Source organism: Triticum aestivum, chromosome 7D, assembly GCF_018294505.1.
Source record: "Triticum aestivum cultivar Chinese Spring chromosome 7D, IWGSC CS RefSeq v2.1, whole genome shotgun sequence".
NCBI lineage: Eukaryota > Viridiplantae > Streptophyta > Magnoliopsida > Poales > Poaceae > Triticum > Triticum aestivum.
The window spans coordinates 342569209-342591773 of record NC_057814.1 but is presented as its reverse complement, the minus strand read 5'-3'; positions in this window follow the sequence as shown (position 1 = coordinate 342591773).

Genomic DNA, 22565 nt, shown 5'->3' with positions numbered 1-22565 from the left:
AAAAGTGACGTGAGAGGACTTTTTGAACAGAACCTAAACTTCTCCTTTTGCCTTATCTTCATATGTGGATTGTACAAATGTCCCATACACCTGCAATTAGACAAAACACAAAAGTGTGTGAAGTATTTTTGTTCTGGATAACATAAATAGATTATTGAATAGTTTGCACTAGAAATCACCTGACAAATATGCATGTATGCAATATTTTTGGTCGTATCCAAGGTAGTCATGTCCTCATCATCCTCCCCTTCTTGAAAAAAAAGCCGTCCTCGGCGTTGCTTAATCTGAAATGTGGCTAACAAAAGAGACAAGGTGTACATGTTGTATATGTATATGTCATCCATTTTTACTTCCCGTGGATTTTGCACATATGACACATGTATACATGAGTAACTTTCATAGTTAATAAAATATAAAGCCAAAATATCATCACAAAAAGTAGAAGGCATGAAAGTATTGCAACTCAGTTTGCACATATAAGTGAAGCTCTTATTCATATGAAAAGATTGACAATAATCATCATTAAACCATCCCAACATTGATGAACCATCACCAAGATTAGAGGTCATATCAAAATGATTAAACATTGGCACAATTATTTTCAAACATATTTGATCCAAATCTGATTTATTCCCTGATGCACTTGATTCTTTTGCATCGATAGTTAATTCAATGGGCTCACTCAAAATTGTTTGATCACATGGCAAAGTCAAATCATCAACATAGTCCTCTAAGGTAGCTGGTGTGATCAAAGTAGTGGGTAGCTCACCGCATGGTGCACTTAAATTGACAAGACATTCATCATACTCATGTGGAAGTGGAAGATTAGTACCTTTGTCATTACCTCTTATGATCAACTCAGATGAGGTAGGCACTCTCGGTGATGATGTGTCACATGGTGGAGGTGATGTAGTCCTCACAACAACGGATGTGGTTGTCATAGTATGCTTAGTAGTTGAAGGGACAACCGTATCAACTCTTGGAATGTGCATCTCACGCTTGTTCTCCTTGTGCGCAACACGTCGTTTTATTTCCTGTTCAGCTTTGCAAGCAAGATGAAACAAATGGTCCATAGGATAACACTCTTCATGAATTAGTATCTCCTGAATGTCACGATTTAATCCTCCCCAAAATCTATCCATAAAATCTTCTTCACTTTCTTCTAAAGAGGAATGCAGCAAGGTAGTTTGTAAAGTATCATAATATTTCGTTACGGTGTCACTACCTTGTTTTAAATGTTGCAACTTTGTAATCATGTCACGAGTATAATAAGCGGGAACGAATGTATGTTGCATGGCAAGTTTCAAATCATCCCAAGTAGTAGGTATATCATTAGGGTGTAACCGATAGTATTCACTCCACCAAACTACAGCATAACCAGTGAAAGAACCAACCGCAACCTTAACTTTTTTACGTACATCAAAATTATTGGAAGAAAATATATTATTTAGGTCAAACTCCCATTCAATATATAAAGCAGGTCTAAAACGGCCATTAAATGGTGGTATAGAAACATTAACCTGATCATGTGCATTTGGATGTTTGTGCACCTCTCGTGACGGTTGTGGTATTTGCATAGGTGATGGCACATCTCCCACGATCGACAAACCCCATGAATTGACTCTAGATCCTGTCATGATTAGTAGAAACAAGAAACAAAATTCAAGAATAATGTTCCTATGAACTACTAGGATGTGGTGGTAAAGCGCTCACAGTAAAGCAAATATCAATATCTTACAAGTTCTTACCAAGCAGCAGGTGGTGACAGGCAACCAGCGGTGTCAAATAACTCCAAAGATTGAGTAAAGCGATTGCCAGGGGAACGTACGTATACACGGTGTAGAAATATGTGGAGCTGGGTTGGCTATATATGGTAGCAAAATATTAGCAATAATCAATTCAGAGATGCAATGTTGAATAAACTCTCAACGACGGTACTGTGCTGGTCCTAGGCTAGACCGGACTAGAGACGCGAGCCTAGAACACTAATGAGGTCACGGCGTAGCACAACTAGCATCAATGAAGGATACTAAGTAGCTCTGGACAGCAAGATATAAGTGAAGATCACAACGGCAGTAAAGATAATGATAAAAACAACTGCCAAGCAGGATATACAACAACTCTCTCCAACTTTCCTCTTGAAAAGTTTGTGCCAATTTTCTGATAATTTTTTTCAAAGAATGCTACTAACTCAAGCTTTCCAATGCAAAAAGAATCACTCAATTCCGAGTTGATATGAGGAGTGAAAGAATTCTGAAACTGGCTTGAAAAACTGGAATAAGCTGTGTCCGCGAACTTCGGAGGGCAAAAAGACCTATTTAGAAGACGATTTTGAGGTGTCAAATATTGAACTAGTCTCTGCAACTATTTAGATGCGGCTCGTCGCTAGCTTTCATTTGAGTACTCGCGGAGTCAAAACGGACTTCGTATGAGGAAGGTATGCCTATTTTACTAAACAGTGCACAAAACAGATTCCAATCCGAATTCAACTACGAGATTGAGTCTAGATAGATCCGAATTTTGTTTTTTTTTCTTCTCTTTTTTTTTTCTCACACTTTTTTTTCTTTTTTTTCTGACTTCTTTTTCTTTTTTTTCTCTTTTTTTTCTCTATCTTTTTTTTCTCTCCCTCTTTCCAAGACAAACTAGATAAGATGCAGATTGGATCAAGCGAAGATGTGAACGACCTCAACTATGATTGTGACAATGAACTATGGGTAGCACGTGGTGGAATTTGATGGATGGTGTGGTGGACAGCGGAAGGGATAACGATGCAGCGGCGACGTGACTAATGTGAACAGAACTCGAAACTCTAAACGAACTAGACCCTAAGACCAGCAACTCGACACGACGATGCAACCGATAATTCAATAATGCAAACAATGAATAGAAAATTGCAAAGGCTCAGACTGGCTTGGACAAAAGGATGAATAGATCTAACTTTTTTGTGGCTTTTTCTTGGACAATAGGTAAGAAAATAAATCTAATCTAGGGGAAACTGGAAATTCTCACCGAGCAACCTGAAAACTGATACCACTTGATAGAGGCAAAGGTGTCCCGATCTTTCGATGAGATGATAACTATCGATTTGGTGGAGACGACTTTGACGATCCGACTACAAACGTGCACGACGTTGCGTCTTATCAATCGCTAAACCAATCTCCTGAGGTTACTGACGATGCCGGAAGCACGATCAGCCTGACCACGAAGGTCTATTCCTGCAAGCAATCGAAGAACGAGCAAGAATATGATAATGCAATCTGAATATTGCGAATATATATGAAGTATTGATAGTGGTGGGGATCCGTAAGCGGTCTTGGTCTGGTCGTTGGACACAAACGAAGTACACGAAGTTGCAATGGCTAACTTTTAACTAAACAAATCCCAAGGAAAAAGCTACTAGATGGATCTACTTATATAGGAGCAAGGGGTGGCGGCCAAGGAGGTGGGAGGACGTCCCAAGGCAGCCTAAAACCAACCCTAGGTCGTACTAGGCTCATGGGCCCAAGTGGAGGTGATGCAACACCTTTGGACTTGTAGTTTGACTCGGATTCTGGTGCAACGTCAGATTGTTTCGACCATAACTCAATGCTCCGGACGAATTTAAAGGTGAATCCAATTGGGTTGGAAAGAGCACGAAATCTAGTTTCCAACAAAAAAAGAATCACCCAATTCGGAGTCCGCATGAAAAAGTTGTTGGCGTTTTGAGTCAGGTATGTCTGTGCAGTCCGAATCTGAATCCAGAACGTGAGAGACTTGGACTCTATCTTCTCTTGGCCCAAAAGTGACGTGAGAGGACTTTTTGAACAGAACCTAAACTTCTCCTTTTGCCTTATCTTCATATGTGGATTGTACAAATGTCCCATACACCTGCAATTAGACAAAACACAAAAGTGTGTGAAGTATTTTTGTTCTGGATAACATAAATAGATTATTGAATAGTTTGCACTAGAAATCACCTGACAAATATGCATGTATGCAATATTTTTGGTCGTATCCAAGGTAGTCATGTCCTCATCACGCTCCATCCTTGTGGCAGAACAAGGGAATGAAGACGCTTGGCGGGTAATCCTGGTCGTCCCCGACTAGGAGGCGGAGAGCTGCACGCAGCTCACCGTTAGGCAAGGCTTCCGAGCTCAGGCGAACCTTGTCCTGTTCGTTCCCAAGCCTCCACAAGGGGCGCGTACGCGCCTGAAGCGAGGCCATGCGCAGCATCAAGAATTCCCTCAGAAGCATGGCCCAGTCACCTTCGCCGCCTTCGCGTTGCCCGGCTGCAGGTCGGCGTTCATCTGCTCCAGCACCAACGTCGCCCGCTCATCAGTGAGCTTTGCGCAAGACCACCCCTTGTCGGACTGGGGCATCTCCGTTGGCAACACCAAGCGTGGGTGGACGCACATGGCGTCCATCATGACCCACTTGCTCCTGAAACCGTCGGCCTTCTTCCCGGCCTTCTAGGAGTTGGTCTTGCCGGCCGTGACGAAGTTGGCACACCCGGAGGTATGACCCTCTTTGACGCGGAGGAAGAAGAAGTGGCACAGAAGAGCCACGGACAGCATCACGCCGAGGTACGCCTCACAGTAGTAGGTGAAGATCGACAGAAGAAGGATAGAGTTGGGATGAAGATGCAGCGCCTGCAGCCCATAGTGGCCGAGGACCTCGTAGAAGAAGTCAGAGAAGGAGGGAACCAGCCCCGCGACGATGCTGCTCGTGCAGAAGGGAAAGAAGGTGCTTCCCTCGGGCTCCGGCACGGCAGAGCCGGCCCGGAGCTCAGTCTCCCCCCCTTGTTGCTTTCCCCCGCCATCAGCAGGCGGGTGGCGGCGAGGCTCTTCTCTGAGACGTTGGGTGCGTCGAGAGCCGGCTCGTACCAGGCCGGCAACGAGGCAGGTTTGACCTTCCGGGGCGCCATTGGTTGCTGATGCGAAAGAGGATGGGAGCAGATCTGGAGATTTCGGAAGCAAGGAGCAAGGAAGGGGACCTGGAGCAAGGCGAAAGGAAGCAATGAAGGCACGCGCTGTCTGCGCCAGCCTTTTGATAGTCAGGCAGTTGCCGAGGCAGCGTGGGAAAGCGGAGACGCCCATGTCCAATCAACCGCCACACGTCGACCAGGGCTGCAGGCTGTTGGGGCCCGCGGCGCTCCGCACTTGCCCTTTGGCTTCGCCTCGAAGCCAAGTCCGAGCGCGCCTTGGGCCCGGGGGCTACTGTCGGTGTTCTGGGAACGGGGGTCCCCAGACTTGCCTGCCTGCGGCCCACGGCGTGGCTCTGCGAGCGGGCCCGTATGACCCATCTTCACCAACGAGCACTCAAGACCCTCGCGAGGCGGACGACGCAAGACCTCCTTGGGAGCGGCCTCACCAGGCTGGCTCACGAGGGGCGGAGAGATCAAGGCAAGGCAAACCTGGCGAGGTTCTCATGACGTGAGCCATGACGACCGAAGCCAGGCGGACGCCACGCGGGCACCAGCGCGCGCAATGTCCTTGTTTCCACTTTGGTGCTAAGGAGGCAAGCGTAGGCGAGGAGTTCCGAGGCATCAGGCAAAGGTTTCCATATCGGTGCAACGAGACCAAGACCAGCAGGACGGCACGACGGAGGTCACCGTGGAGCCCAAGCGGCGTCACCACCAGAGCCTTTGTGATGCGGAGCATCCTACGGTCATCCCCATGGACCTGCCATCGTCTCATCAAGAGCCAAGAGGACCTATGACACGAGAACGAGCTAGAGCTCTCGAGAACGAGGTGACTTTCTTCCTTAGTGATATCACATATGATCCACTCGAGACATGGCTACTACCTAAGTCCGTTATGCTATGCAGATCAGGTGTCAAGAGGACCCTCACGAAGATGCACGTGAAGACGGACAAGCCACCAAGTCCATGGATGAAGAGAACCAACGGAAGAAGGCAAGTTCACCTTCCACGCCCCGGACATCCGGCCCCTGAAGATGTCAACAACAGCAGCAGCCCAGCCATCGAAGTGCTACAGGGCCCGGACATTCGGCCCCAGCCCCGGACATCCGGCTCCTTCCGAAGCCCTGGAAATCCGGCCCCTCGCCCGGACATCCGGCGCCACGCGACAGAAACTACAGTAGCTGAACCCTCAAGCCCGGACATCCGGCCCCAGCCCAGAAATCTGGCCAAAAGCCCGGACATCCGGCGCCACGCTACAGAACATCCAGAAGTTCTGCCCTCCAGCCCGGACATCCGGCCCCCCAGCCCGGACATCCGGCCCCCCCTGAAGCCCCGGACATCACGCCCGACGCCCGGACATCCGGCCACCCCTGTCTGCGCACAGTAAGGGCCGAGGCCCGTGTACCCCTTCGACCCCCTAGACTATATATACTCCTTCTCCTCCATCTTTCTAGGGTTAGCATTGGTTTAGCTCATTTGTGAGATAGAGCATTGCTCATCCATTACGGATCTACTCCACGAGAGAGACAGCGGCCCCTCTACGGAGAAGATCCCCTTGGATTCAAGACCTCCTCACGGAGAAGACCCCCATCAAGACCTCCTCACGCAGAAGAACCGGTTACCCTTTGTATCGTCCTTTGTTGATCGTGGATCGTGTATCTCCCTTTGTATTCTTGGATCTAGCGCATGTGTAATCGAATCTTGTTGGTTTGAGTGATTCTCTTGTGTTTCCCCTCGTGTCTCCCCTCGTGTTCTTCGTGTTCTTAGTTGGGATCCGCTCCTTTCGTGAAAGATCGACCATCTAGGGTTCCACCCTACATCATCTTGGATCAGAGCCAGCTTGTCTCATGATATCATCTTGGTATCATGAGCCACGTTGATCACGATTTCGGAGCCCCCTCTCTTTGTTTTCTAGCTTGATTTTGTTGTTTTTCGTCCTAACCCGAAAATTGCCCCACAAAAATAGCCCCAATTTTTTTTTGTGATTTGTTGGTGTGATGAAGTTTTGTTGGATTTGATCCGCGGATTTCGTGTGTTGCAGGTAGATCTAGCTTTTCCCTATCTTTTCACCAATTTCCATCCACAAATTCCTCTGAATTTTTGCCCCGGATTTGACCTCTCCACGCGGTGTTCATCCACGGATCCCGAGCCCGGACATCCGGCCCGGCCCGGACATCCGGCCATCAGCCCGGACATCCGGCCCCTGACAGCATCAACTCCATCCTCCACTCCGTTTTCCGCCTAACTCTCACCAAATTTTGTCCCGGAGCCCACATACACTACCGCATAGCACCACCACTTCCGCATAGCACCACCATAGCCTTTCCCGCTACCAACTCCGACAATTTTGACCCATTTTGTTTTGAGAATTTGAGTTGTGGTTTCCGTATCCTATTGTGTTTCGGCTATCTAGGTACGGTTCGACAAGAACATCACCACCGCTCATCTTCGCCAAGGACTACTACGAACGGCTACATTGGTATCACCTTCACCTTCATATCATCTTGGTATAGCGATATCATCATACTCTCTTGCATTTGCATTGATAAACCCATGGCCATACTTTTGCGTAGCTCACCCATCGACACTAGCCTTTGAGTATTGCCGGCAACGTGACTTGTGCACATTAGTGTTCATACTTCACATAGCATACATACCATCATTGAGTTGCATATCTAGGTATCATCTCTTGTGTCACAAAAGTTGTCTTCGCATACACAATTGCTATCTTGGTTCGTGAAGCATTGCATGGGAAAAGAGCTCAAACAACAAAGAGCCAAACAAGCTTTTAAGCAAAAGGGAAAGATAAGCAAAGAGCTTAAGCAAGAACCATAGCATCATACAACATTAAGATTGTCATACTCGATCATCTTGGATCAAAGCATAGAAACATCATACATATAGCATACTTGGGATAGAAGTCGTTGCATTTTTGCTTAGTAGGTTGTGCACAAGTTCGTATCCGCCTATTGTGCAATCGTGCTAGCGTCTCTCTAGTGTTGTGCAACAAGAGCATCTTGGTGGATTCCACATTTTGGCTCACCCTTGGTTGCCCAACCCCACTTATCTATTTGCGTGTGTGTTTCCGTGTACCATATCTTGCTATTGGTCTACTTGTTGCATTTGCAAATTTGTGAATCTTTTCCAACATTATTGAGTCTCACTTACAATTGCATCAAATTTTGTGTCACCATCCTAACCAAGCTCCACCATAAGCTTTTACTTGTGTAGGTGTGAGAACCGACAAGAAACGGTACCAATTGTGCTATAACCTTGCTACACATTGGAGTGATCTTTGATCCATTTTCAACATCGGTCAAGGTACCTTTGGTATTGGTTCTTCTCTTTCTCCCACTCACATATCTTTGTTTGGAATGATGGATAGGCCAAGTACTTCTACCAATCCACTCTTCTTGGAGCAAGACGACGACATGTCATCCTACGACACCAAGACTCAACTATTTGGTGCACACCGAGCTTTGCATCAAGAACAGCTTCCTTTGGGCGATCGCATCGACAACCTCGCCACCGATCTACGACAATCTGAGCAACGTACAAGAGACTACTTCGACACATCCATGAGTTCCCTCAAAGAAGATATCCGAACCATGATGGTCCGCTCTTCTACAACTTCGTCCGCGTCAAGACGGAGCCGCTCAAGTCGACACTATGACGACACCATCTCCGGTTCAAGTACACCGACATCGAACACTCTTCGTCGTGCCGCGCGTCAAGACCGTCAAGCTAACCGCAATCCTCTACACGACACCGACTCTCAAGAGCATCGACATCTTCACAACCAAGCTGCTTTCATACAAGCACAAGAACGGCAACGCCAACGACAACAAGAACAAGAGGAGCGAGCGCGACAACATCAGGTGATGAGGACATCAATACAATTGTTACACCCACAGGCCCTGCTGCTATACATACTGGACCAATTACTAGAGCTCGCGCACGCCAATTAAATTACCAGGTACTTTCGTTTCTTGCTAATGATTCTAATGTTCATGAGAATATGATGCTGCCTAAATTGGATACATTTGTTTTGCTTACAAATGAAGGGCCTAGCTTTGAGAAGGATGAACATTGGAGCAAGAACAAGCATGGAGATGATGGCATGCGCATGGGGAACAAGAACGGAGTTACAAGTGATGATTTCAGGACGTTGAAGCCACCATAATGCGTGCATGAAGCCTTGGACGAAATATACAAGATGCTACTTCATAACTTTCGTCCAGAGGCTATTCTAGGTGCTGCGTCACCTTATTATTGGGCCAGGCCCATGTAATTTCGAAATACATAAGTATAGGCTGTTTTTAGAGTCCGTATGTGTGGGGAACAAGAGATAGGGTTGGTTTCGGACCCCTTCCTCAAGGGCCACGAAATTCCCCCCTCTTCCTCCATATATACAGCCCTTAGGGCGTCGTTTAGACTTTGGGTTTTGTTTAGATTAAAAGTTCGCCATAGCTGCAACTTCGCGTACTTCGTTTGTGTTCAGCGACCAGACAAAGGCGTCACAGAACCCCACCTTGATCAATAAAGCTTTCATCTTATATTCGCAATATCCAGATTGCAATCTCAGTTTCTTGCCTGTTCTTCGTTTGCTCGCAGGAAACAGACCCTCGTGGTCAGGTTGATCGTGCTCCGGCGTGGTCGATAACCTCTCGGAGTTGGTTTAGCGATTGCTAAGGCGCGACGTCCTCGCACGTTCGTAGTCGGATCGTCAAAGTCGACTTCCATCAAAGCGATATTCATCATCTCATCGAAAGACGGGACACCTTTGCCTCTATCAAGTGGTATCAGTTTTCAGGTTGCTCGGTGAGAATTTCCAGTTTCCCCTAGATTAGATTTATTTTCTTACCTATTGTCCAAGAAAAAGCCACAAAAAAGTTAGATCTATTCATCCTTTTGTCCAACGACCAGACCAAGACCGCTTACGGATTCCCACCACTATCAATACTTCATATATATTCGCAATATTCAGATTGCATCAAATTGACTTAATTCCCGGTGCATCGCTACCCAACCGTGCACCATACCGTACCAATCCAGAGGAGACGAAGGAGATTATGCGTCAAGTACAGGAGCTGCTCGACAAAGGTTATATACGCGAATCTCTTAGTCCTTGTGCTGTTCCTATTATACTCGTGCCTAAAAAGGATGGTACGTCGCGTATGTGTGTTGATTGTAGAGGCATTAATAATATTACTATTCGTTATCGTCATCCTATTCCTAGGCTCGATGATATGCTTGATGAATTGAGTGGCTCTACAATATTCTCCAAAGTTGATTTGCGTAGTGGATACCATCAAATTCGTATGAAATTGGGAGATGAATGGAAAACTGCATTTAAAACTAAGTTTGGTTTATATGAGTGGTTAGTCATGCCTTTTGGGTTAACTAATGCACCTAGTACTTTCATGAGACTAATGAACGAAGTTTTACGTGCTTTCATTGGACGATTTGTGGTAGTCTATTTTGATGATATACTGATTTATAGCAAATCTTTGGAAGAACATTTGGAACATTTACGTGCTGTTTTTATTGCTCTACGTGATGCACGTTTGTTTGGTAACCTTGGGAACTGCACCTTTTGCACCGACCGAGTATCTTTTCTTGGCTATGTTGTTACTCCACAGGGAATTGAAGTTGATAAAGCCAAGATTGAAGCTATTGAGAGTTGGCCGCAGCCCAAAACGGTCACACAAGTGCGGAGTTTTCTTGGACTCGCTGGTTTCTATAGGCGTTTTGTGAGAGATTTTAGCACCATTGCTGCACCTCTCAACGAGCTTACAAAGAAGGATGTGCCTTTTGTTTGGGGTACCGCACAGGAAGAAGCCTTCACGGTATTGAAAGATAAGTTGACACATGCTCCTTTACTCCAACTTCCTGATTTTAATAAGACTTTTGAGCTTGAATGTGATGCTAGTGGCATTGGATTAGGAGGTGTGTTATTACAAGATGGCAAACCTGTTGCATACTTTTCTGAATGAGTGGGCCTAGTCTGAATTATTCTACTTATGATAAAGAACTATATGCTCTTGTTCGGACTTTAGAAACATGGCAACATTATTTATGGCCCAAAGAATTTGTTATACATTCTGATCATGAATCTTTGAAACATATTAAAAGTCAAGCTAAACTGAATCGTCGACATGCTAAATGGGTTGAATTCATTGAAACTTTCCCTTATGTCATTAAACACAAGAAGGGTAAAGAAAATGTTATTGCTGATGCATTGTCTCGTCGCTATACTATGCTTTCACAACTTGACTTCAAAATATTTGGTTTGGAGACCATTAAAGATCAATATGTGCATGATGCTGATTTTAAAGATGTATTGCAGAATTGTAAAGAAGGAAGAACCTGGAACAAGTTTGTCGTTAATGATGGATTTGTGTTCCGTGCTAACAAGCTATGCATTCCAGCTAGCTCTCTTCGTCTTTTGTTGTTGCAGGAGGCGCATGGAGGAGGATTAATGGGACACTTTGGCGTGAAGAAGACGGAGGACGTACTTGCTACACATTTCTTTTGGCCAAAGATGAGACGGGATGTTGAGCGTTTTGTTGCTCGCTGCACTACATGTCAAAAAGCTAAGTCACGACTCAATCCTCATGGTTTATATATGCCTTTGCCTGTACCTAGTGTTCCTTGGGAGGATATATCTATGGACTTTGTTTTAGGTTTACCTCGAACAAAGAAGGGGAGGGATAGCATATTTGTTGTCGTGGATAGATTCTCGAAAATGGCGCACTTTATACCATGTCATAAAAGCGATGATGCTGTTAATGTTGCTGATTTGTTCTTTCTTGAAATTATTCGCTTGCATGGTGTGCCAAATACTATTGTTTCAGATCGTGATACTAAATTTCTTAGCCACTTTTGGAGATGTTTATGGGCTAAGTTGGGGACTAAACTGCTTTTTAGTACTACTTGTCACCCCCAAACTGATGGACAAACTGAAGTAGTCAATAGAACATTGTCTACTATGCTTAGGGCTGTTTTGAAGAATAATAAGAAAATGTGGGAAGACTGCTTGCCTCATATTGAGTTTGCTTATAATCGTTCATTGCATTCTACTACTAAGATGTGCCCTTTTGAAATTGTGTATGGTTTCCTACCTCGTGCACCTATTGATTTGTTGCCTCTTCCATCTTCGGAGAAGGTTAATTTTGATGCTAAACAACGTGCTGAATTGATCTTAAAAATGCATGAGTTAACTAAGGAAAACATTGAGCGTATGAATGCTAAATATAAACTTGCTGGAGATAAGGGTAGAAAACATGTTGTGTTTGCACCTGGAGATCTTGTTTGGTTACATTTGCGTAAGGATAGATTTCCTGATTTGCGCAAATCAAAGCTAATGCCACGTGCTGATGGTCCTTTTAAGGTGTTAGAGAAAATAAATGATAATGCATATAAACTTGAGCTGCCTGCAGATTTTGGGATTAGTCCCACTTTTAATATTGCAGATTTGAAGCCTTATTTGGGTGAGGAAGATGAGCTTCCGTCGAGGACGACTTCATTTCAAGAAGGGGAGGATGATGAGGACATCAATACAATTATTACACCCACAGTCCCTGCTGCTATACATACTGGACCAATTACTAGAGCTCGCGCACGCCAATTAAATTACCAGGTACTTTCGTTTCTTGCTAATGATTCTAATGTTCATGAGAATATGATGCTGCCTAAATTGGATACATTTGTTTTGCTTACAAATGAAGGGCCTAGCTTTGAGAAGGATGAACATTGGAGCAAGAACAAGCATGGAGATGATGGCATGCGCATGGGGAACAAGAACGGAGTTACAAGTGATGATTTCAGGACGTTGAAGCCACCATAATGCGTGCATGAAGCCTTGGACGAAATATACAAGATGCTACTTCATAACTTTCATCCAGAGGCTATTCTAGGTGCTGCGTCACCTTATTATTGGGCCAGGCCCATGTAATTTCGAAATACATAAGTATAGGCTGTTTTTAGAGTCCGTATGTGTGGGGAAACAAGAGATAGGGTTGGTTTCGGACCCCTTCCTCAAGGGCCACGAAATTCCCCCCCTCTTCCTCCATATATACAGCCCTTAGGGCGTCGTTTAGACTTTGGGTTTTGTTTAGATTAAAAGTTCGCCCTAGCTGCAACTTCGCGTACTTCGTTTGTGTTCAGCGACCAGACAAAGGCGTCACAGAACCCCACCTTGATCAATAAAGCTTTCATCTTATATTCGCAATATCCGGATTGCAATCTCAGTTTCTTGCTTGTTCTTCGTTTGCTCGCAGGAAACAGACCCTCGTGGTCAGGTTGATCGTGCTCCGGCGTGGTCGATAACCTCTCGGAGTTGGTTTAGCGATTGCTAAGGTGCGACGTCCTCGCACGTTCGTAGTCGGATCGTCAAAGTCGACTTCCACCAAAGCGATATCCATCATCTCATCGAAAGACGGGACACCTTTGCCTCTATCAAGTGGTATCAGATTTCCAGGTTGCTCGGTGAGATTTTACAGTTTTTCGTAGTTTAGATCGAGTCTGTTCTTCATACCTACAGTCCACGAAAAAGCCACAAAAAAAAATTAGGGTTAGTTCATCATATCCGAACCAATCTGAGCCTTTGCATAATCTTTTTAGGGTTTTTGCTTTGTTGAATTTGCGGTTGCGTCGTCGTGTCAAGTTGCTGGTCTTAGAGTCTAGTCTTTTAGAGTTTCGAGTTCTGGTCCTAAGTTGTCACGCCGCCGCCGCACCATCATCATCGCCTTGCCATCTACCACCATTGCTTATCCGCCACCGCTTTGAATCCGTATCCATATACCACCACCGCTGCCATATACTACCGCCATATATCCACCACCAATCCGAGTTCTTTTCATATTCGGTTTGTTTTAGAGATCCATATATTTTCCGTTTCGTGTTTCCTTGCCTGAGAGATCCATATATTTTCCGTTTCGTGTTTCCTTGCCCCGGGCAGTTTTTAGGCCAAAATTTCGGCAACCAAAAAATATTTTTTCCCTATCCTATTTTTAGGCCCCGGGTAGTGTTTTGAGACACTCGCCATCATAGTGATTTTTTGTCGCACTTTTTCGTCGTCGCTGCCCTGATTTCCGAAAAAAAATAGTCAAAAATTTTTGTGCCCATCCTGTCAGTTTGACCTGGGAAGAGTTTTGAGACACTCGCCATTATAGTGATTTTTCGCAAAAAAAAGGAGCGCAAAAAAAAAGAGCGCAAAAAAAAAAGAGCGAAAAAAAAATTCCAGAGTGTGCTTTTCCCTTGTTTACGTGCAGCGCCGTGATTTTGTTAGTGTTCTAGGCTCGCGTCTCTAGCACGGTCTAGCCTAGGACCAGCACAGTACCGTCGTTGAGCGTTTATTCAACTTTGCATCTCTGAATTGATTATTGCTTACCATTTTGCTACCATATTATAAGCCTTCCCAGCTCCACATAAGTCTACATCGTGCGTTTGACTCTCCCTGGTAATCGCTATATCCAAGCTTTGAGAGTTTTTGACTACAACGGTTGCCGATCACCACCTGATGCTGGGTAAGAACTGGTAAGAATTTGAGATTCGCTTGAAGGTTTTGTGACACACCACCATCACCACCACTTCTAGTAGTCTGCAGGATCATATTCTTTTGTGTTTCTATTGCTGCTAACCATGGCGGTTCACAAGCCGATGAGACTGATTGGGAGAACATGACGAACAAGGAGTTGCATGATAAATTTCAGCAAATGATGAGTGGCCAGGTGGGAGATGTGCTAAACAGATTTGAAGAGGCTATGGAGAAGATAGATGCCGTGGAGAAGTCGTTTGAGACAAAGCTGGATAACAAGTTTACTGAATTACTCAAGCGTCTTCCCCAACCACCACCGGCTGCACATGTCGCACCTCTACAACAACAACAACCACATCTCCAACGCCGCCTTTCAAATCAAGTGGGACGGGCACAGCGCGTTCCAATTGAGATTGGTCAAAATTCGGGTGCTGCTGCACCTACTGTTGATGCTTCTTTGGCTCCTGCTCCTGCGGCGGCTGAGGAGGATGACGATTATGCGGGCGATTATGAGGATGAGGTTGATCAAAATCAGAACTATGTGCAGCCACCAGCACCACCACCAGCAGGTCGACCTCAGGTATATATTCGCAACGGTAGGCCGGCACCACCACCTCAGGTACGAGATCATGACCATCTCCCTAAACTGAAATTGAATATTCCACCATTTGAGGGTAGATATGTTCCTGATATATATCTTACTTGGGAGTTAGAAACTGAACAACGATTTACATGTTTACAATATCCTGAGGAGAGACGTGTTCCTGCTGCTGTTTGTGCTTTCACTAGCTTTGCATGTGTTTGGTGGTCTGAACATTGTAGATTATATCCTGTTCCAGCTACTTGGGCTGCTTTGAAAACTGCTATGCGTACTCGTTGGGTTCCACCATATTATCAACGTGAATTACTTCAAAAATTGCAGCGTGTAAGACAAGGAAAAAATTCTGTAGAAGAATATTATCAGGAATTACAAACTGGCATGATTAGATGTGGTATTGTTGAGGAGAATGAAGCTATGCTTGCACGTTTTATGGGTGGATTAAATAAAGAGATTCAGACCATTCTAGAGTATAAGGATTATAATAATATCACTCGTTTATTCCATCTTGCTTGTAAAGCTGAACGTGAAGTGCAGGATCGACAGCCATTGGCGCGAACTAACTTTTCTGCAGGTCGACCTTCATCATGGACACCGCGTGCATCTTCTACTTCCACTTCACCATCACCTCCATCAGGTGCCACCTCCAGCCGTGATACAAGAAAGCAGGCACAACCACCACTCTCTGCCAAGAGCACACCTGCCGGGCCTGTGCAGAGCTCTTCTTCTTCCATGGCATCGACAGGGCACACAAGTGATATTATTTGTCGTCGTTGTAAGGGAAGAGGACATTTTGCGAGAGAATGCAAATCTCAGCGTGTCATGATTGCTACTGAGGATGGTGGGTATGAGTCCGCTAGTGACTATGATGAGGAGACTTTGGCTCTTATTACACGTGAAGAACATGGTGGAGATGATTCTGAAAATGAGACGCAATACATGGCTCCTGAAGACGCTGACAGGTATGAATGTTTAGTTGCTCAACGTGTTTTGAGTGTGCAGGTCACACAAGTTGAGCAAAATCAGAGGCATAATTTGTTCCATACAAAGGGAGTTGTGAAAGAACGTTCTGTTCGCGTCATCATAGATGGAGGGAGCTGTAACAACTTGGCTAGCATGGAGATGGTGGAGAAGCTATCTCTCACCACAAGACCACATCCACATCCTTACTACATCCAATGGTTCAACAACAGCGGCAAGGTTAAGGTAACACGTACTGTTCGTGTGCATTTTAGTATCTCTACATATGCTGATTATGTTGATTGTGATGTGGTACCCATGCAAGCATGTTCCTTATTACTAGGTAGACCATGGCAATTTGATAAAAATTCTGTAGACCATGGTAGAAACAATCAGTATACTCTTGTTCATAAGGATAAAAATATTACTTTGCTTCCTATGACTCCTGATTCCATTTTGAAAGATGACATTAATAGAGCTAATAAAGCAAAACAGGAGAAAAATAAGAGTGAAAATCAGATTGTGGCAAAGGAATTTGAGCAACAAATGAAACCTAATAATAAACCATCTAGTGTTGTTTCTGAAATTAAATTGAAAAGTGCATGTTTACTTGCCACAAAATCTGATATTGATGAACTAGATTTCAGCAAATCTGTTTGCTATGCTTTTGTGTGCAAAGAGGCATTATTTTCATTCGAGGACGTGCCTTCCTCTTTGCCCCCTGCTGTCACTAACATTTTGCAGGAGTTCGCTGACGTCTTCCCACAAGACGTGCCACCAGGATTACCACCTATTCGAGGGATTGAGCATCAAATTGACTTAATTCCCGGTGCATCGCTACCCAACCGTGCACCATACCGTACCAATCCAGAGGAGACGAAGGAGATTATGCGTCAAGTACAGGAGCTGCTCGACAAAGGTTATATACGCGAATCTCTTAGTCCTTGTGCTGTTCCTATTATACTCGTGCCTAAAAAGGATGGTACGTCGCGTATGTGTGTTGATTGTAGAGGCATTAATAATATTACTATTCGTTATCGTCATCCTATTCCTAGGCTCGATGATATGCTTGATGAATTGAGTGGCTCTACAATATTCTCCAAAGTTGATTTGCGTAGTGGATACCATCAAATTCGTATGAAATTGGGAGATGAATGGAAAACTGCATTTAAAACTAAGTTTGGTTTATATGAGTGGTTAGTCATGCCTTTTGGGTTAACTAATGCACCTAGTACTTTCATGAGACTAATGAACGAAGTTTTACGTGCTTTCATTGGACGATTTGTGGTGGTCTATTTTGATGATATACTGATTTATAGCAAATCTTTGGAAGAACATTTGGAACATTTACGTGCTGTTTTTATTGCTCTACGTGATGCACGTTTGTTTGGTAACCTTGGGAAGTGCACCTTTTGCACCGACCGTGATGAGGACATCAATACAATTATTACACCCACAGTCCCTGCTGCTATACATACTGGACCAATTACTAGAGCTCGCGCACGCCAATTAAATTACCAGGTACTTTCGTTTCTTGCTAATGATTCTAATGTTCATGAGAATATGATGCTGCCTAAATTGGATACATTTGTTTTGCTTACAAATGAAGGGCCTAGCTTTGAGAAGGATGAACATTGGAGCAAGAACAAGCATGGAGATGATGGCATGCGCATGGGGAACAAGAACGGAGTTACAAGTGATGATTTCAGGACGTTGAAGCCACCATAATGCGTGCATGAAGCCTTGGACGAAATATACAAGATGCTACTTCATAACTTTCGTCCAGAGGCTATTCTAGGTGCTGCGTCACCTTATTATTGGGCCAGGCCCATGTAATTTCGAAATACATAAGTATAGGCTGTTTTTAGAGTCCGTTTGTGTGGGGAAACAAGAGATAGGGTTGGTTTCGGACCCCTTCCTCAAGGGCCACGAAATTCCCCCCTCTTCCTCCATATATACAGCCCTTAGGGCGTCGTTTAGACTTTGGGTTTTGTTTAGATTAAAAGTTCGCCATAGCTGCAACTTCGCGTACTTCGTTTGTGTTCAGCGACCAGACAAAGGCGTCACAGAACTCCACCTTGATCAATAAAGCTTTCATCTTATATTCGCAATATCCAGATTGCAATCTCAGTTTCTTGCTTGTTCTTCGTTTGCTCGCAGGAAACAGACCCTCGTGGTCAGGTTGATCGTGCTCCGGCGTGGTCGATAACCTCTCGGAGTTGGTTTAGCGATTGCTAAGGCGCGACGTCCTCACACGTTCGTAGTCGGATCGTCAAAGTCGACTTCCACCAAAGCGATATCCATCATCTCATCGAAAGACGGGACACCTTTGCCTCTATCAATTATGCGGGCGATTATGAGGATGAGGTTGATCAAAATCAGAACTACGTGCAGCCACCAGCACCACCACCAGCAGGTCGACCTCAGGTATATATTCGCAACGGTAGGCCGGCACCACCACCTCAGGTACGAGATCATGACCATCTCCCTAAACTGAAATTGAATATTCCACCATTTGAGGGTAGATATGTTCCTGATATATATCTTACTTGGGAGTTAGAAACTGAACAACGATTTACATGTTTACAATATCCTGAGGAGAGACGTGTTCCTGCTGCTGTTTGTGCTTTCACTAGCTTTGCATGTGTTTGGTGGTCTGAACATTGTAGATTATATCCTGTTCCAACTACTTGGGCTGCTTTGAAAACTGCTATGCGTACTCGTTGGGTTCCACCATATTATCAACGTGAATTACTTCAAAAATTGCAGCGTTTAAGACAAGGGAAAAAATTCTGTAGAAGAATATTATCAGGAATTACAAACTGGCATGATTAGATGTGGTATTGTTGAGGAGAATGAAGCTATGCTTGCACGTTTTATGGGTGGATTAAATAAAGAGATTCAGACCATTCTAGAGTATAAGGATTATAATAATATCACTCGTTTATTCCATCTTGCTTGTAAAGCTGAACGTGAAGTGCAGGATCGACAGCCATTGGCGCGAACTAACTTTTCTGCAGGTCGACCTTCATCATGGACACCACGTGCATCTTCTACTTCCACTTCACCATCACCTCCATCAGGTGCCACCTCCAGCCGTGATACAAGAAAGCAGGCACAACCACCACTATCTGCCAAGAGCACACCTGCCAGGCCTGCACAGAGCTCTTCTTCTTCCATGGCATCGACAAGGCACACAAGTGATATTATTTGTCGTCGTTGTAAGGGAAGAGGACATTTTGCGAGAGAATGCAAATCTCAGCGTGTCATGATTGCTACTGAGGATGGTGGGTATGAGTCCGCTAGTGACTATGATGAGGAGACTTTGGCTCTTATTACACATGAAGAACATGGTGGAGATGATTCTGAAAATGAGACGCAATACATGGCTCCTGAAGACGCTGACAGGTATGAATGTTTAGTTGCTCAACGTGTTTTGAGTGTGCAGGTCACACAAGCAGAGCAAAATCAGAGGCATAATTTGTTCCATACAAAGGGAGTTGTGAAGGAACGTTCTGTTCGCGTCATCATAGATGGAGGGAGCTGTAACAACTTGGCTAGCATGGAGATGGTGGAGAAGCTATCTCTCACCACAAGACCACATCCACATCCTTACTACATCCAATGGTTCAACAACAGCGGCAAGGTTAAGGTAACACGTACTGTTCGTGTGCATTTTAGTATCTCTACATATGCTGATTATGTTGATTGTGATGTGGTACCCATGCAAGCATGTTCCTTATTACTAGGTAGACCATGGCAATTTGATAAAAATTCTGTACACCATGGTAGAAACAATCAGTATACTCTTGTTCATAAGGATAAAATTATTACTTTGCTTCCTATGACTCCTGATTCCATTTTGAAAGATGACATTAATAGAGCTAATAAAGCAAAACAGGAGAAAAATAAGAGTGAAAATCAGATTGTGGCAAAGGAATTTGAGCAACAAATGAAACCTAATAATAAACCATCTAGTGTTGTTTCTGAAATTAAATTGAAAAGTGCATGTTTACTTGCCACAAAATCTGATATTGATGAACTAGATTTCAGCAAATCTGTTTGCTATGCTTTTGTGTGCAAAGAGGCATTATTTTCATTCGAGGACGTGCCTTCCTCTTTGCCCCCTGCTGTCACTAACATTTTGCAGGAGTTCGCTGACGTCTTCCCACAAGACGTGCCACCAGGATTACCACCTATTCGAGGGATTGAGCATCAAATTGACTTAATTCCCGGTGCATCGCTACCCAACCGTGCACCATACCGTACCAATCCAGAGGAGACGAAGGAGATTATGCGTCAAGTACAGGAGCTGCTCGACAAAGGTTATATACGCGAATCTCTTAGTCCTTGTGCTGTTCCTATTATACTCGTGCCTAAAAAGGATGGTACGTCGCGTATGTGTGTTGATTGTAGAGGCATTAATAATATTACTATTCGTTATCGTCATCCTATTCCTAGGCTCGATGATATGCTTGATGAATTGAGTGGCTCTACAATATTCTCCAAAGTTGATTTGCGTAGTGGATACCATCAAATTCGTATGAAATTGGGAGATGAATGGAAAACTGCATTTAAAACTAAGTTTGGTTTATATGAGTGGTTAGTCATGCCTTTTGGGTTAACTAATGCACCTAGTACTTTCATGAGACTAATGAACGAAGTTTTACGTGCTTTCATTGGACGATTTGTGGTAGTCTATTTTGATGATATACTGATTTATAGCAAATCTTTGGAAGAACATTTGGAACATTTACGTGCTGTTTTTATTGCTCTACGTGATGCACGTTTGTTTGGTAACCTTGGGAACTGCACCTTTTGCACCGACCGAGTATCTTTTCTTGGCTATGTTGTTACTCCACAGGGAATTGAAGTTGATAAAGCCAAGATTGAAGCTATTGAGAGTTGGCCGCAGCCCAAAACGGTCACACAAGTGCGGAGTTTTCTTGGACTCGCTGGTTTCTATAGGCGTTTTGTGAGAGATTTTAGCACCATTGCTGCACCTCTCAACGAGCTTACAAAGAAGGATGTGCCTTTTGTTTGGGGTACCGCACAGGAAGAAGCCTTCACGGTATTGAAAGATAAGTTGACACATGCTCCTTTACTCCAACTTCCTGATTTTAATAAGACTTTTGAGCTTGAATGTGATGCTAGTGGCATTGGATTAGGAGGTGTGTTATTACAAGATGGCAAACCTGTTGCATACTTTTCTGAATGAGTGGGCCTAGTCTGAATTATTCTACTTATGATAAAGAACTATATGCTCTTGTTCGGACTTTAGAAACATGGCAACATTATTTATGGCCCAAAGAATTTGTTATACATTCTGATCATGAATCTTTGAAACATATTAAAAGTCAAGCTAAACTGAATCGTCGACATGCTAAATGGGTTGAATTCATTGAAACTTTCCCTTATGTCATTAAACACAAGAAGGGTAAAGAAAATGTTATTGCTGATGCATTGTCTCGTCGCTATACTATGCTTTCACAACTTGACTTCAAAATATTTGGTTTGGAGACCATTAAAGATCAATATGTGCATGATGCTGATTTTAAAGATGTATTGCAGAATTGTAAAGAAGGAAGAACCTGGAACAAGTTTGTCGTTAATGATGGATTTGTGTTCCGTGCTAACAAGCTATGCATTCCAGCTAGCTCTCTTCGTCTTTTGTTGTTGCAGGAGGCGCATGGAGGAGGATTAATGGGACACTTTGGCGTGAAGAAGACGGAGGACGTACTTGCTACACATTTCTTTTGGCCAAAGATGAGACGGGATGTTGAGCGTTTTGTTGCTCGCTGCACTACATGTCAAAAAGCTAAGTAACGACTCAATCCTCATGGTTTATATATGCCTTTGCCTGTACCTAGTGTTCCTTGGGAGGATATATCTATGGACTTTGTTTTAGGTTTACCTCGAACAAAGAAGGGGAGGGATAGCATATTTGTTGTCGTGGATAGATTCTCGAAAATGGCGCACTTTATACCATGTCATAAAAGCGATGATGCTGTTAATGTTGCTGATTTGTTCTTTCGTGAAATTATTCGCTTGCATGGTGTGCCAAATACTATTGTTTCAGATCGTGATACTAAATTTCTTAGCCACTTTTGGAGATGTTTATGGGCTAAGTTGGGGACCAAACTGCTTTTTAGTACTACTTGTCACCCCCAAACTGATGGACAAACTGAAGTAGTCAATAGAACATTGTCTACTATGCTTAGGGCTGTTTTGTAGAATTATAAGAAAATGTGGGAAGAATGCTTGCCTCATATTGAGTTTGCTTATAATCGTTCATTGCATTCTACTACTAAAATGTGCCCTTTTGAAATTGTGTATGGTTTCCTACCTCGTGCACCTATTGATTTGTTGCCTCTTCCATCTTCGGAGAAGGTTAATTTTGATGCTAAACAACGTGCTGAATTGATCTTAAAAATGCATGAGTTAACTAAGGAAAACATTGAGCGTATGAATGCTAAATATAAACTTGCTGGAGATAAGGGTAGAAAACATGTTGTGTTTGCACCTGGAGATCTTGTTTGGTTACATTTGCGTAAGGATAGATTTCC